Genomic DNA, 13,394 nt, shown 5'->3' with positions numbered 1-13,394 from the left:
GAAATATTCCCATGAGATTTTTTCTCATGATTTATGTTTGCTTGTCAGAAGGGGGTTTTTGTGGAGATTTAGTATTTTCATAGTTGAAATCATGAATCAATTGAAGCTAGACCACCAGAGAAAACCTTGAAGCACTGGACGGCCGTTTCATCCTATTATGGGACTCCTCAGCAGTGAGCATCCACGAACTCGCCTCACGAGATTCTGTTGTGAGATATCAACTCACTGAAGACAATTGGTGAACGGTTGCTCAACTTCGTGGATCAGTTAAAATTAGACATTAACACCATGAATGCCGGCTCAGTGGTCTATCGGTTAAGTGCTGTGGCGCGAGACTGGTAGGTCCTAATGTTTGTTGTTTTTTTTTGTATTTTTTGTAACCGACCTATTTTATATAGTTGAAATCATGAATCAATTGAAGCTAGATCACCGTGTAAAACCTGGAAGCATTGGACGGCCGTTTCGTCCTATTATGGGACTCCTCAGCAGTGGGCACCGAAGATCCCATCCATGATCGGTTTTGTCCAATGAAAAATCGGTGCAGTTTTAAAAAGTGTATAATAATTGTAGCTAAATTTTTAAAATAAAATCTATAAAGGTGATGACTTGCTGCTATTCATAGAATTCATACAGTATCCACCTTCTTTTTCATGTAAGTTACATTACAGTTAAATTTCATTTAGGATGGAAAAGAAGGGGAGAATATTTGTGTTAGTTAGTTAGTTTTGAGTATGTAAGTCTCTAAACTGATTGACAGTCTCTTTGAATAAGTCGATTTGGGTTGCGGTAACCATATGTGGAGGTAAAAAGTAACCATTGTCGACGATTCAATAAGACAATTTCTATTCAGTTCATAGGAAGTTGAATCGAAAATATTGAAAATTTTAAAATACTTGTAAATAAATCTTTGTACTCATCTAGAGATGAAATGAATACCTAAAATTCATTACACCTGTTTTAGTGATACTGGAATAAACTTCATCATGATTATTATAATCATGATTATTATCATCATTATTAGTTAATATAAATCGAATAATCGAGAAGTTAAACATTAACAGTGGTCTCGAGGCTAGGCGTTTGCTCTCGTGTACAAAGATTCCGGGTTCGAACCCCGCATGAAGGATTATGTATGCACACTGATAATGATATTCGTACTGTGATGAAACGGCTGTCCAGAACTTCCAGGTTTTCAGTGATGATCTAACATTGATCGATTCATAATTCCAACGATAATCGAAACGTTTTAGATCTAATAATAGGTGTATAGGTGTTGTTTTGTAAAACCATTGTGTCGTTAGACAAGTTATCAGACAACAATAAGACATGATACAAAAGTAAACATGAAAAATCCTACACTAAATAAACACTTCTTTGTAATTTAAAAACAGATCAACTTTTGTATTTGATTAATAACCATGAAATAAATAATAAAAGAGTCAGGTCGTATATAAATTTCATAATGTTTATTTCATTGAATTTGATTAATATACCCTCCATTCATTACAATAATAACATTGAGTCCCTCTCGAATTTTCGATAAAACACCTGTTCAGATGCTTAATGAATGATGATGATGATGATTTGGATGATGATGATTTGGATGATGATGATGATGATGATGATTTGGATGATGATGATGATGATGATGATGATTTGGATGATGATGATGATGATGATGATGATGATGATGATGATGATGATGATGATGATGATGATGATGATGATGATGATGATGATGATGATGATGATGATGATGATGATGATGATGATGATGATGATGATGATGATGATGATGAGAACAACAACAATAATAATAATAAATTCTAGATTGTTGAAATATTAGAACTACAGTTTATTTAAACAGGTGATTATATCAAGTAATGCACAGTTACACTACTAATTAAATAGTGTCAACATATAAAGCAACTACATTTTTATATAAATAATCTTTAGTATATCGCAAAGTTATGTTGTAACCTTTTTGATGGCATCACATTTGTCACTGATATTGAGTTAGAAGTACTACTTTGTTTGTTTGTTTATACTTTGGGATATTTTATACTTTTGAATAATAGGTTTCGTAATCTCTTGTTAAATACCTTTGTTTCCTAGCGCCTGCATTGTGATCACACAATAAATCACCGTATCTGTTTGTTCATGGGTCAAAAGTTATTGAGGTGTTCTCTCACTTTCGAACCATACATACACCTTCGTGTCAAATCCATAACCTAAAGTACCATCATAAATCATTATTTCCAGTACAATACATAATTACATGTTAATGTCTTAGAACAGCTAACAACTGGTGAAATGTATGTGTAGAGTACTGATTTCACAATTAACTCATGATTAATCAGTTAGTTCGATATTAACAGCAAACATGGAACTGTACATCACACTATGGAGTAGATTAAAATGTAATCAAACAAGTGCCTAATCTAAATAAGTTAGAAAATGTTTGGAACATAATAGTGAAATCATAAAAGACTGATTGAATTTCACTTTAACATCTCATTTGTAATTTTTCAAAAACTACATTTCAATACGTTCCATTAGTGTTAATCGGCCAAACACCTTCAAACTGGTGGATTTTCGAACATTGCTAAACCACAAGATATGTATTTTCTATAGATATTCTACAATCTACTCATTATCACGGCAGTTTATAGTGTTTATGCCCACAGCATGTGACCATATTTTTGATTAAAACATCTGTTCAGATGCTCAATGAATTATATCTTCAGTAAACAATCCAATACTACAATGATGATGATGATGATAAGAAGAATAACAATAAATTCTAGATTGTTGAAATATTAGAACTACAGTTTATTTGAACAGTTGATTATATCGAGTAATGCACAGTTACATTATTAATTCAATAGTGTCAACATATAAAGTAAATATATCTTTAGATATAAATAATCATTCTTACCGTTACGATAAATGATTACGTGTCATCACTATATAAATAACTACAGTAAGTGATGTGGGAGGCGAAATCCGATTCACACGTTCTCGTCATGCCTCATGGATCATGGCACTTATCCCATGTACTAACGTGAGTGGTAACCTAGGTGGTGGAGATCGAATTAATAAACCACTCTACCTATACCCACAAAAGATTACGAATGGTACAAGGAGTGATTGTGTAACTATTGAGGAATCAAAAAGATGATAAAAAAGGGTCTGTCCAAAAATAAAGAAAAAAAGAATGAAAGTGTTATGGAATGATTCTGCATATGCAATTATTTATCTACTTATTTAAACACATAAATATTGGTACAAGGAAACACCAGATACATATGCGCCACACAAATCTCATTCGATTTGTGTGAGGACTGTGATACTGTCCAGGTGCCCAAACTGAAACAGGTGGTTTTCTTAGGGGCCCTCACCCGGAGCCTTTGACCGAAAGATCTGATCCACAAGATGATGGAGCACCGTTAGGAGATGCAGTCCCATGATGGTAGCCGGTGATCAACGATTCATTCATACTCCATTTGTTCCTTCATGATGCTGGAGCCCATGTGCACCATTGATTTGAGATCAGGGTTTTCCAACTCCCCTAGGTGGACCATCCGTGTCCACCAACCCTTTTAAAGCGTCGGACATTCGCTTTTCGTCCTCTCACTTTCGTAAACAACAGTAGTGCCACGAGAAGACAGTGAGTAGGAGTTGCCTGGCAGAAGCTATATACGCGTGGCCATGTGAGAGCATTTCGAGAGGGAGAGCGGGCTCTCCTCACTCTCGGCCGTACCAGGGCATTTTGGGGGCGCGTAAGCAATGCAAAAACAAATATTGCGTCCCGGTAGTTGTGCCGTGCTTCGATGTAGCACTCTTCTCCAGAAGGACCTACTAGGCTTCACCATGTTCCTAAGTGATGTAATTTGTACAGTGAGAATTAATTTTTCAATAAAACGAATGACAAGTTGTCAAGTAATTTAATGTTAACATGAAACAATTACGTTACCTGTGGGAGATACTATTGACTAAAAAGAAATGATACTTTTAAGTTTGTTTCAAAATGATATTTGAAATTTTGCAACTAGAACAAACATATTTGTGATGTTACTTTCTCTAAGTTGAATAGATGGAATAGGATATACAACATCAGTATTCAGAGAAAGAAATATTGATGAAACTGTCTAGTTTATTAATGTAATCAAACAGATGAATCAAGTTAAAATTGTTTCACCTCGAAACAAACAAAACAAGGTTATATACATATTACTTTTTAATCTCTTGAGGCGGGATCGTGGATGCGCACTGCTGAGGAGTCCCACAATAGGACGAAACGACCGTCCAGTGCTTCCAGGTTTTCCATGGGGATCTAGCTTCAATTGACTCATGATCTCAACTATTGATAGAAATATATTTATTTAAAAGATGACCAAATTAGTTTTATGAATGTAGAATATTTAATAATGGAATTTTCATAATGATAGACCGTATGAAGTGGATTTGGAGTTTAAAAACGAGTTATAAATGAATAAAACAACTATGGCACACTTGTACTATTTCCAATTATATATTGATCGGAATAGTTATGATAATTTTTAAGAGTCAAAGCTCTCAACTGTCTAATCGCTTTACGTTTATTTAGAATCGTGTTACCAGTGAATCGTTGTTCAGTATTCAAGAGGTTAGACAATAGCGTGTGAGGTAAAAGATTCTGGGTTCAGTTCTCGTGTGTGGAATAGTAACTGCCCAATAGTGAGGAGTTCCAAACAAAGATGAAACAGTCGTCCATCGTTTTCAGATTTCCAATGATTGAATAACTTTAATCGGTTTATGATTTCGATTTCTTTCATAAATTCTTCGAGCGTTTGTCCATATTTCTTTAAAATCCCTAATATCTCAGCGTACGCAATTAACCAGTTTATACATATTTCAACAGAGAAATAAGAAAAGGATATTTGAACTTAAGAATCCATAATAACTGTCAACTTTGTGCAGTTGGTTCCCTCTGCGAGATCAAAATTGTTGTTTTGGGTTTTTTCAAATATTTTCTCTCCTTCATTTCAATAGGGATTTTATTTGCGCCTATTGTCCCCAATGGAGCATGGGCAGCTAACCAGCATTCTCTAACCCATTCACTCTGTCATGCGCCTTCCTTAATAGTTCTATCCAACTTTTGTTCATTCTTCTCGTATCTGTTTCCGTTTCTCAGTGTAATGTGTTCTTTGGTCTTCCTCTTCTCCTTTGACATTCAAGATTCCATGTGAGGGTTTGCCTTATGATGCAGTTGGGTGATTTCCGCAACGTGTGTCCTATCCACTTCCAGCACTTCTTCCTGATTTCTTCCTCCGCTAAAATCTGGTTTGTTCTCTCCCACAGTAGGTTGTTGCTGATACTTTCTGATCAATGGATCCGAAGTATTTTGCGTAGACAACTGTTAATAAACACTTGTATTTTCCGGATGATGGCTTTCGTAGTTCTCCAGGTTTCCGCCCCATACAATAGAACTGTCTTGACATTAATATTGAAAATTCTGATGTTGGTGTTGGTTGACAGTTGTTTTAAGTTCTATATGTTGTTCAGTTGTGAATATGCTGCTCTTGCTTTGCCGATCCTCGCCTTCACATCTGTATCAGATCCACCGTATTCATCAATGATGCTGCCTAGACATGTAAACGTTTCCATATCCTCCAAAGCTTCTCCGTCAAGTGTAATTCGATCGGTGCATTTTGTATTGTATCGGAGAATCTTGCTTTTCCTTTTGTGTATTTTAGGACCTAATGCTGCTACCACACTGGTCGTTTTCTCCTGCATTTGTTGTTGTGTGTGTGATAGAAGAGCCAGATCATCCGCGATAGTCCAGCTGCATCCTAGCTGTCCATTGTATCCCATACTTCCCTCCAGACGTTGACGTTTTCATGATCCAGTCGATCACCAGGAGAAAGAGAAAGATTGAAAGTAAGCAACCTTGCCTAACACCAGTCTTTAGTTCGAACGAGTCTGTCAACTGTCCTTCATGAACGATGGGTAGCTACCCATACAGTTCCAGAACTTTGGGGTTTCCCATACAAAGAGTGGCTCGAGAAGCTAGATCTCTTTACTCTGTCCTACCACAGATTAAGAAGTGATCTGATTTTGATGTATAGAATGCTAAGAAATGGTTTTGAACCTAATATACCCCCTCTTTTTCTTCTCAGTTGACATAACATGTGGGTAGAAAGGTCAAGAACGAACAAAATATCTGTGGCATACAGATTTTCACACCTAGCCATCAATTCTTGGAAGCTGTTACCCGAAGTATTGGTGTCCTCACCTTCAATTGACTCATTCAAGCGAAGATTGGACACTCACGGAAGCATACTAGAAAAGGACTAACATAGGCTGTAGGCCTTCTGTCCTTGCTACACAAATCTGAAATCCGTCATATAAATATTAAATATGGAATTGAATATAATAGTTTTACTCACCATTTTGTGACCGTACCTAACATTTGGTCAAAATACCATTATTTTTCAGTGACAGAATATTAGATTTTCTATCATTCTGATTTCCATGTTTAACGAATACATATTTAGGATATATAAAATCACACACGCAAAGCTGACACATACTACTTCGAGTTATGTTGTTATTTTCGCCTGAAGTGAGTTAAAAAAGTTGGTAAGCTAGGACTCAAATGCAAAATTACAGAGTTCTTTCGTAAAGTATGAAAACCATACATCAGATACATAATTTGCACATCTTCCTTTAGTTGTCCTTTACATGCTTCATGATTCTCTCAATTATGTTGTTATTACATTTACTTTCTGTTTCCCTTTCTGTTCACTTCAATTGAATTTCCTAAATTTCTTGTTGGCAGACATCCCACTTCCGATCGGTGTTACATACTACTTATATATGTCAACATACACCAAAGGATATGTGATGAGAATTTATTTCTTGATCGAAATATAAAATACAGCTAGTGTCTAGAAGTGTACTTAACTATCTTTTTGTACTAACTACTATTAGTAAGTAGTATAAATTTATATCGTAAATTTCAGTTTACAGGCGATGGGAGCGGACTTTAGAAATCGTTTCAATTAAAAAGGTCAGTAATCAGGAAATCGTCCACAAGATATATTATTATGGGATGCCTTTTATATTTAGCTAAACGAAACTTCACAAAATTATATGATCTTAAAATAAACGGATCAGTCTGATTGAATGATTAGAGGTTAAACATCTTTCAGCCTTCGTTTCCATGAAATTTGTGTGTTCAGCGGATTGTAATGCAGATTTGAGTAGACGAACTTAAAACCAAGTGCAATAATTCGAAATGATAAATCAGATATAAATTACAAGTTCAACCCTTAAAAATAGATAGAAGCTATCCTTTCTGATGACCTAGAGAGAGCAATGTAACAAAACTAAGTGAGGGACAGTTATCTTTCACACAGTTTTTCATCGTATTTTGTTGACTTAACCTATAAACTGTTACACAACACTATTGTACAATACCTACAGAAAATACATATCTTATGGTACAGCAATATTAGAAAACCAACCAGGTTCAAGATGTTTGGCCGATTTACACTGATGGAACGTATTGAAATGTAGTTTTTGAAAAATTACAAATGAGATGTTGAAATGAAATTCAATCAGTCTTTTATGATTTCACTATTATGTTCCAAACATTTTCTAACTTATTTAGATTAGACATTTGTTTGATTACATTTTATTCTACTCCATAGTATGATGTACTGTTCCATGTTTGCTGTTAATATCGAACTAACTGATTAATCATGAGTTAATTGTGAAATCAGTACTCTACACATACATTTCATCAGTTGCCATCTGTTCCTAGACATTAAAGTGTAATCATATATTGTACTGGAAAGAGTGATTTATGGTGGCCCTTCAGGTTATGGATTTGACACCAAGATATGAGTATGGTTCGAAAGTGAGAGAATACCTCATTAACTTTTGACTTATGAAGTCGTGTCCAACTCACTGAACAAACAGAAACGGCGATTTATTGTGTGATCACAATGCAGGAGTTAGGAAACAAAGGGATTTTTACAAGATATTAGGTAAAGTATTATTCGGAAGAATAAAGTATCCCAAGGTATAAATAAACGAACAAACAAACTAACAAACAAAATAGTACTTATAACTCAATAGCTGCAACAAGTGTAACCCCATCAAAAAGGTTACAACATTAATTTGCGATATAATAAAGATTATTTATATAAAAATATATTTACTTTATATGTTGATACTATTGAATTAATAATGTTAATGTGCATTACTTGATATAATCACCTGTTTAAATAAACTGTAGTTCTAATATTTCAACAATCTAGAATTTATTGTTGTTCTTCTTATCATCATCATCATCATTGTAGTATTGGATTGTTTACTGAAGATATAATTTATTGAACATCTGAACAGATGTTTTCTCGAAAATTCAGGAAGTACTCAATGTTTTTATTGTATTAATAAAGGGTATGTTGATCGAATTCAATGAAATCAGCATTATAAAATTTATGTGTGAACAGATCTTACGACTCAAGTTTTCTTTTTCATATAGCGGAATTCGGTAATTTATATCAGTGGTTGATCTCAACTAAACAACTGTCAGATAGCAGAAAACACTAGACAGCTGTCTGCCCTATTGTTGGACACCTTATTCTCTATTCCACTGTGTTCCCAATGGTTATCTATTTAAAGTCATTCAGTAATGTTATTCACGAGATTCGACAGTCATCATAATCTCCTTTTATTAATTAACGAAAAATTGTATTGAGAAAATATGAATTGCATAGGTAGTTGCATTTTATTTTTGAAGTGGTAGTCACTCACACAAATCATGAATGTGATTTCAGTTCAACAATTGCAAATAAAATTTTATTAATCTCACTTGTTGAAAACAAAGGATTATTAGTAAAGATTTGATCGTATATAAGTGTTGAGATTATCTTAATAACATATATTCTGAAAGATCGTTCGAATGTATCCTGGAGTAGGCTCAGAAGCTTTTCTCCATCTTCCACCTCCAACTGTCCGTTTGAATGTCCGAATGTTTGAAATAAATTCTTCCATCTCAATTCGTATTTGTGTTTTATTGACACTGTTGCCCTAACAGGGTTCGCCTTGGTAGGATGTACAAAATTTAAAGAACTTATGGTCGTGCTTCACTCATCGTCCTTCATAATCGAGTGAACACAATGCCACAAAATAACTATTTTGCGGAATGACATATGAGTATTCTTGAAAGATCATCCAGATTGATTGGTGCTGTTATCAAATCCATATTGACGTCCAACAGATTCCTTGATTTCAGGAATTTACACTTATCAGATTATCAATTTTTTCAACATACCTCAGGCAACCATCAGAAATCGGGAAAAACAATGAAAAGATGTTTCGCCCTAGTATGGGATCCTTCAGCAGTGTGCACGAGTGACTTCACTGAAGAACGAGACCAGGAACTCTAGTACCTTTTGTCAAGCAATAAAACTTTAGACCAGCTTTATTTTCATACTTCACAAGTTAGGCAAGCTTAATTCACGTCATTTAAATCAACTATTGAAATCTGGATCCATATGAGTTATTATCGTTTGATGTATTTTTATGATTTACTAATATTGATAGGAAGGGTACTGAAAGTCAAGAGTTTAAGGGTAATTTTTGATGCAAGCTATGGAAACCTTCACAAAAGCTACAATAAGCAACAGCCAACATAAAATATAATTTCATTTCTTTCCAATCTGAATAAACTTTTCCCCAATTCGTTAGAAACGCTATTGAAGACCTTAATAATAGTGAAAGTATCGTGCTACCATGGAAAAAATGTTTCCCTGATGTGTTTCCTTCTCGTAGGTTACTTTAACTGGATGAAATTAAAAATGATGAGAACTAGGAAAAGTCCATTCTCAATGATGACTATAACTTCGCAATAAAACGTAACAAAATTTCGACATTACATTTTATAGTCATACGTCTATTCGAGTTTTATGATGCTTGAAGATACGAAGTTTCTACATTATGGATGAGACACTTGCACTAGCGTAGATATAAACGAAAAATTGATCTTCTTCAAAATACTAAATAAACTATCATTTATATCCACTGATGCAATCCAATACGCAGAAACACCTAGTTATAGCATCTGTAACTGTTTATCATTATTGAAGCGATCTCATTCTGAATCTTCTCTCTATATGAACTAATCTACTGGCGAATTTTCAAAACCGGAGCAATTTGTAGCAATCTTTTCGTGAAATAAAGTCACTGCCGTTATTTTTTTCATTGCATAGATGTTTACCGCTCGACTGAAACAGCTTTAAAATTGTTTACACTAATGGCTATATCCCATTCCACTAGTGAAATTATAGACATTAAACACTTAGTCATTGTTATTACTGTGTGTACTCAGTAAACTTCCCTTTATGCAGATGTTTTACACTTACACTGTCCTCGATTTATTTAACGAATTTAAATATTTATAAATTCAATACATCACAACATAACCTAGCACATGTATAACACCAGACATATTACAGTTACATTTTCTGTGCCCTCTGTTTCCATTTTCTTTTCTCTAGTTTTATATAATGATAATTATTTTGTAAACGTAGTGGGATCACATCTCGATAAACCATTCATTATTCAACAAGATATCGCAATCTTCCTCCTACGAATAACGAGATCCCAACTGCTACTTCATGTTATTATACTCCATAGGATAAATTTCCTTTCGAAACAATGAACACAACATATCATTTCAAATAATTATAACCTTATATCTCTGTGCTTTACATGTAATATTTCTTTCTGTATCAACCTAATCATCCACGTGAATTAGCATGTGCATCAATTATTTATAGAGTCCCAAATAGGACGAAACGCGCGTCAAACTGGATTCCACTACTAGCCACTATCCATCTTTGCTTATAATACTTGTGAATTAAGGCTATATCGAGGCAATACGCACAGTATGCACATATGCCAATTAGAGACTGACCAGTTGCAGTCCTAACACATTGATGGGAAGATTCAAACAAACAATACTAAATGAATTTATGTATTTTTTATTTAAATGATACTCCTGTCTTGAATCTGGCGAAAACCAGCTTTTAAAAATGATGTTATCTTGGGATTTTGATGTTTCAAACTCTTATTCATAGTTAGTGAATATTTTAACACAATTATGAGACAGTAGTTCGATTTCTTAAAATGTCAAAAACACTTTCGACTAATGTAGGTTATGTAAAACAAAACTAGAAGGAACGTTAGGTTATCATTAATTCTTGTCATTCCTCTAAATTCATTTACTTGTATTAAGCTTTTTTTAAAAGTCGCGAAATTACAGGGCAGCTGGGAAACAATGACGAAGTACACTTTAAAACTTTTCATGTCATTCATTATATCTAATATATATTGGATTTAAACTTCTGTCTACTGAATTAAAATACGGTTGTTGTCCTATTTCATAACATTTTCCATTTCTATCTTTTTATTACTAAGGTAAAAATAATTTAGTTGTGATCAACGATTAATCTTAAGCAAGGTTGTACAGTACTGGTATATCATTTTATTTATTATGACTATCAACATGAATATGTGGTTGATGATCGACAGTGCAACAATTCACCAACTTTGACGTAGGATTTTTATTGAAATCACGACCCCACAACTGTAAATCGAACACAAGACAATCGGTCTAGCACGTGAACAGTCAGTCCCTAAACCACTGAGCTGGTATCCAGTGGTCCACAAGTCTAACTTCAATGTAGGACATGGACTCCCAATTTCCTTTCACTACACAACTGAATAAACGGAGAAAATGTGTCAGTATGAATATGTCCAACATAACAATTCTACTACCGGTACATTGAGTGTAGATTTACTTAGTATAATTTGTTTGAATCTTCCCATCAATGTGTTAGGACTGCAACTGGTCAGTCTCTAATTGGCATATGTGCATACTGTGCGTATTGCCTCGATATAGCCTTAATTCACAAGTATTATAAGCAAAGATGGATAGTGGCTAGCAGTGGAATCCAGGACGTGCGTTTCGTCCTATTTTGGACTCGTCAGCTGGATGTACCTACATCTCAGAGTTGATGTTCACTCTGGGACTCGAACCCAGTACCTTTCGCTTCAAACGCCATCGCGTTATTCACTCGGCCACTGAGTCCCAAATAGGACGAAACGCGTGTCCTCCATTCCACTGCTAGCCACTATCCACCTTTGCTTGCCATTGAATGTAAATGTTTGTGATGATATTAAAAAGAATCAACGATGGTCATCGGACCATATTTATTCAACAACATATTCAAAATGCATTTTCATTATGTATATATATACGTTTTAAGCAAGATAATCTGTTTGGACACAATGAGATAGCTGAATTTACTGTCTACTTTAGCTCAAGATAAATTTATCCAATTCACAAAAATAATTCCAGATATAATTGCATGCCCAGTGCTGTATGGACTGCACAAATCAATTTTGAGAAACATAGCTTATGACAGATTATACTAAGAATTCTTATATCTAGTTTCGTTTTTCTGTGTGGGTTAAGTCTTTCGTTAACTAACCCAACTACTCTTATTGTTTGTTGTTCTTCAGACAATTCACTTCACTTCTCCAAAATCAGAATACGGCTTGGACACGTACGTATTAATATTCCAAATAAACCAAGTTGAGTGGGAGTGAATCACAGTAAAAAAAGAACTTTAGTATATTTATAATTTTACACAGGAAGATTCTAGAATCTTCGCCAATAATCCGCTAAGGCTAAGGATAGACTGATCAGCGTGTTTCAGCATAATCCTGCATGGAACATGTTTCAATCCAATCTATATCACGCGAACAGTGTAGTAATCTTAATGACTGCAATTACAGGTATGATCTAGTGTTACGTTGCGTTTGTTTCACAACCTTTGGTGAGCAAAATAACCAACAAAAAGACTTCGTTTCTTTATGTAAACATATATCTATGTTAAATGGTTGGAGGTTCTCAACGGAAACTTCTGCATGACCTAGGCTTCTTGCTATTTAGCACTCATCAGCAAGGTTTACTTTAATCATGAGGGAACTGATGCACCCTTCTGGATTCGAACTGCAACGATACCGAACTTCCTAGTCTGACGTTACCATCAAGCTATTCGGGTGTCTTATCCCCTCTTTGAGTACAAAACAACGAAGTAACACATTTTATTTATTATAATCAATCTTAATAAATTGAAATTCAAGGGTAATATGAGATATGTTGAGGTAATCAACACGTCACAACGATGAAGAGAAAAAGTAATCAATAACCAGGTGTTTCTAAACATATCCTCATACCATTCAACACAGTTAACTACTTGAGCACAACAGAATATTGAGTTACCAAGTAACGTACCAAATTACAGATTATATATATATATATCATGAAG

General features: G+C 34.5%; 1 non-coding gene across 1 annotated transcript; it reads right to left on the bottom strand.

Moving 5' to 3' along the window:
- Nucleotides 1-12,077: 12,077 nt before the first annotated feature.
- Nucleotides 12,078-12,144, bottom strand: Smp_tRNA_00678_Gln_TTG.1.1. Its single transcript has one exon. It is a non-coding gene (tRNA).
- Nucleotides 12,145-13,394: the final 1,250 nt, after the last annotated feature.

The sequence above is a fragment of the Schistosoma mansoni genome, assembly GCF_000237925.1.
Source record: "Schistosoma mansoni, WGS project CABG00000000 data, supercontig 0049, strain Puerto Rico, whole genome shotgun sequence".
NCBI classification, from domain to species: domain Eukaryota; kingdom Metazoa; phylum Platyhelminthes; class Trematoda; order Strigeidida; family Schistosomatidae; genus Schistosoma; species Schistosoma mansoni.
This window is presented reverse-complemented; position numbering and strand designations above follow the sequence as displayed.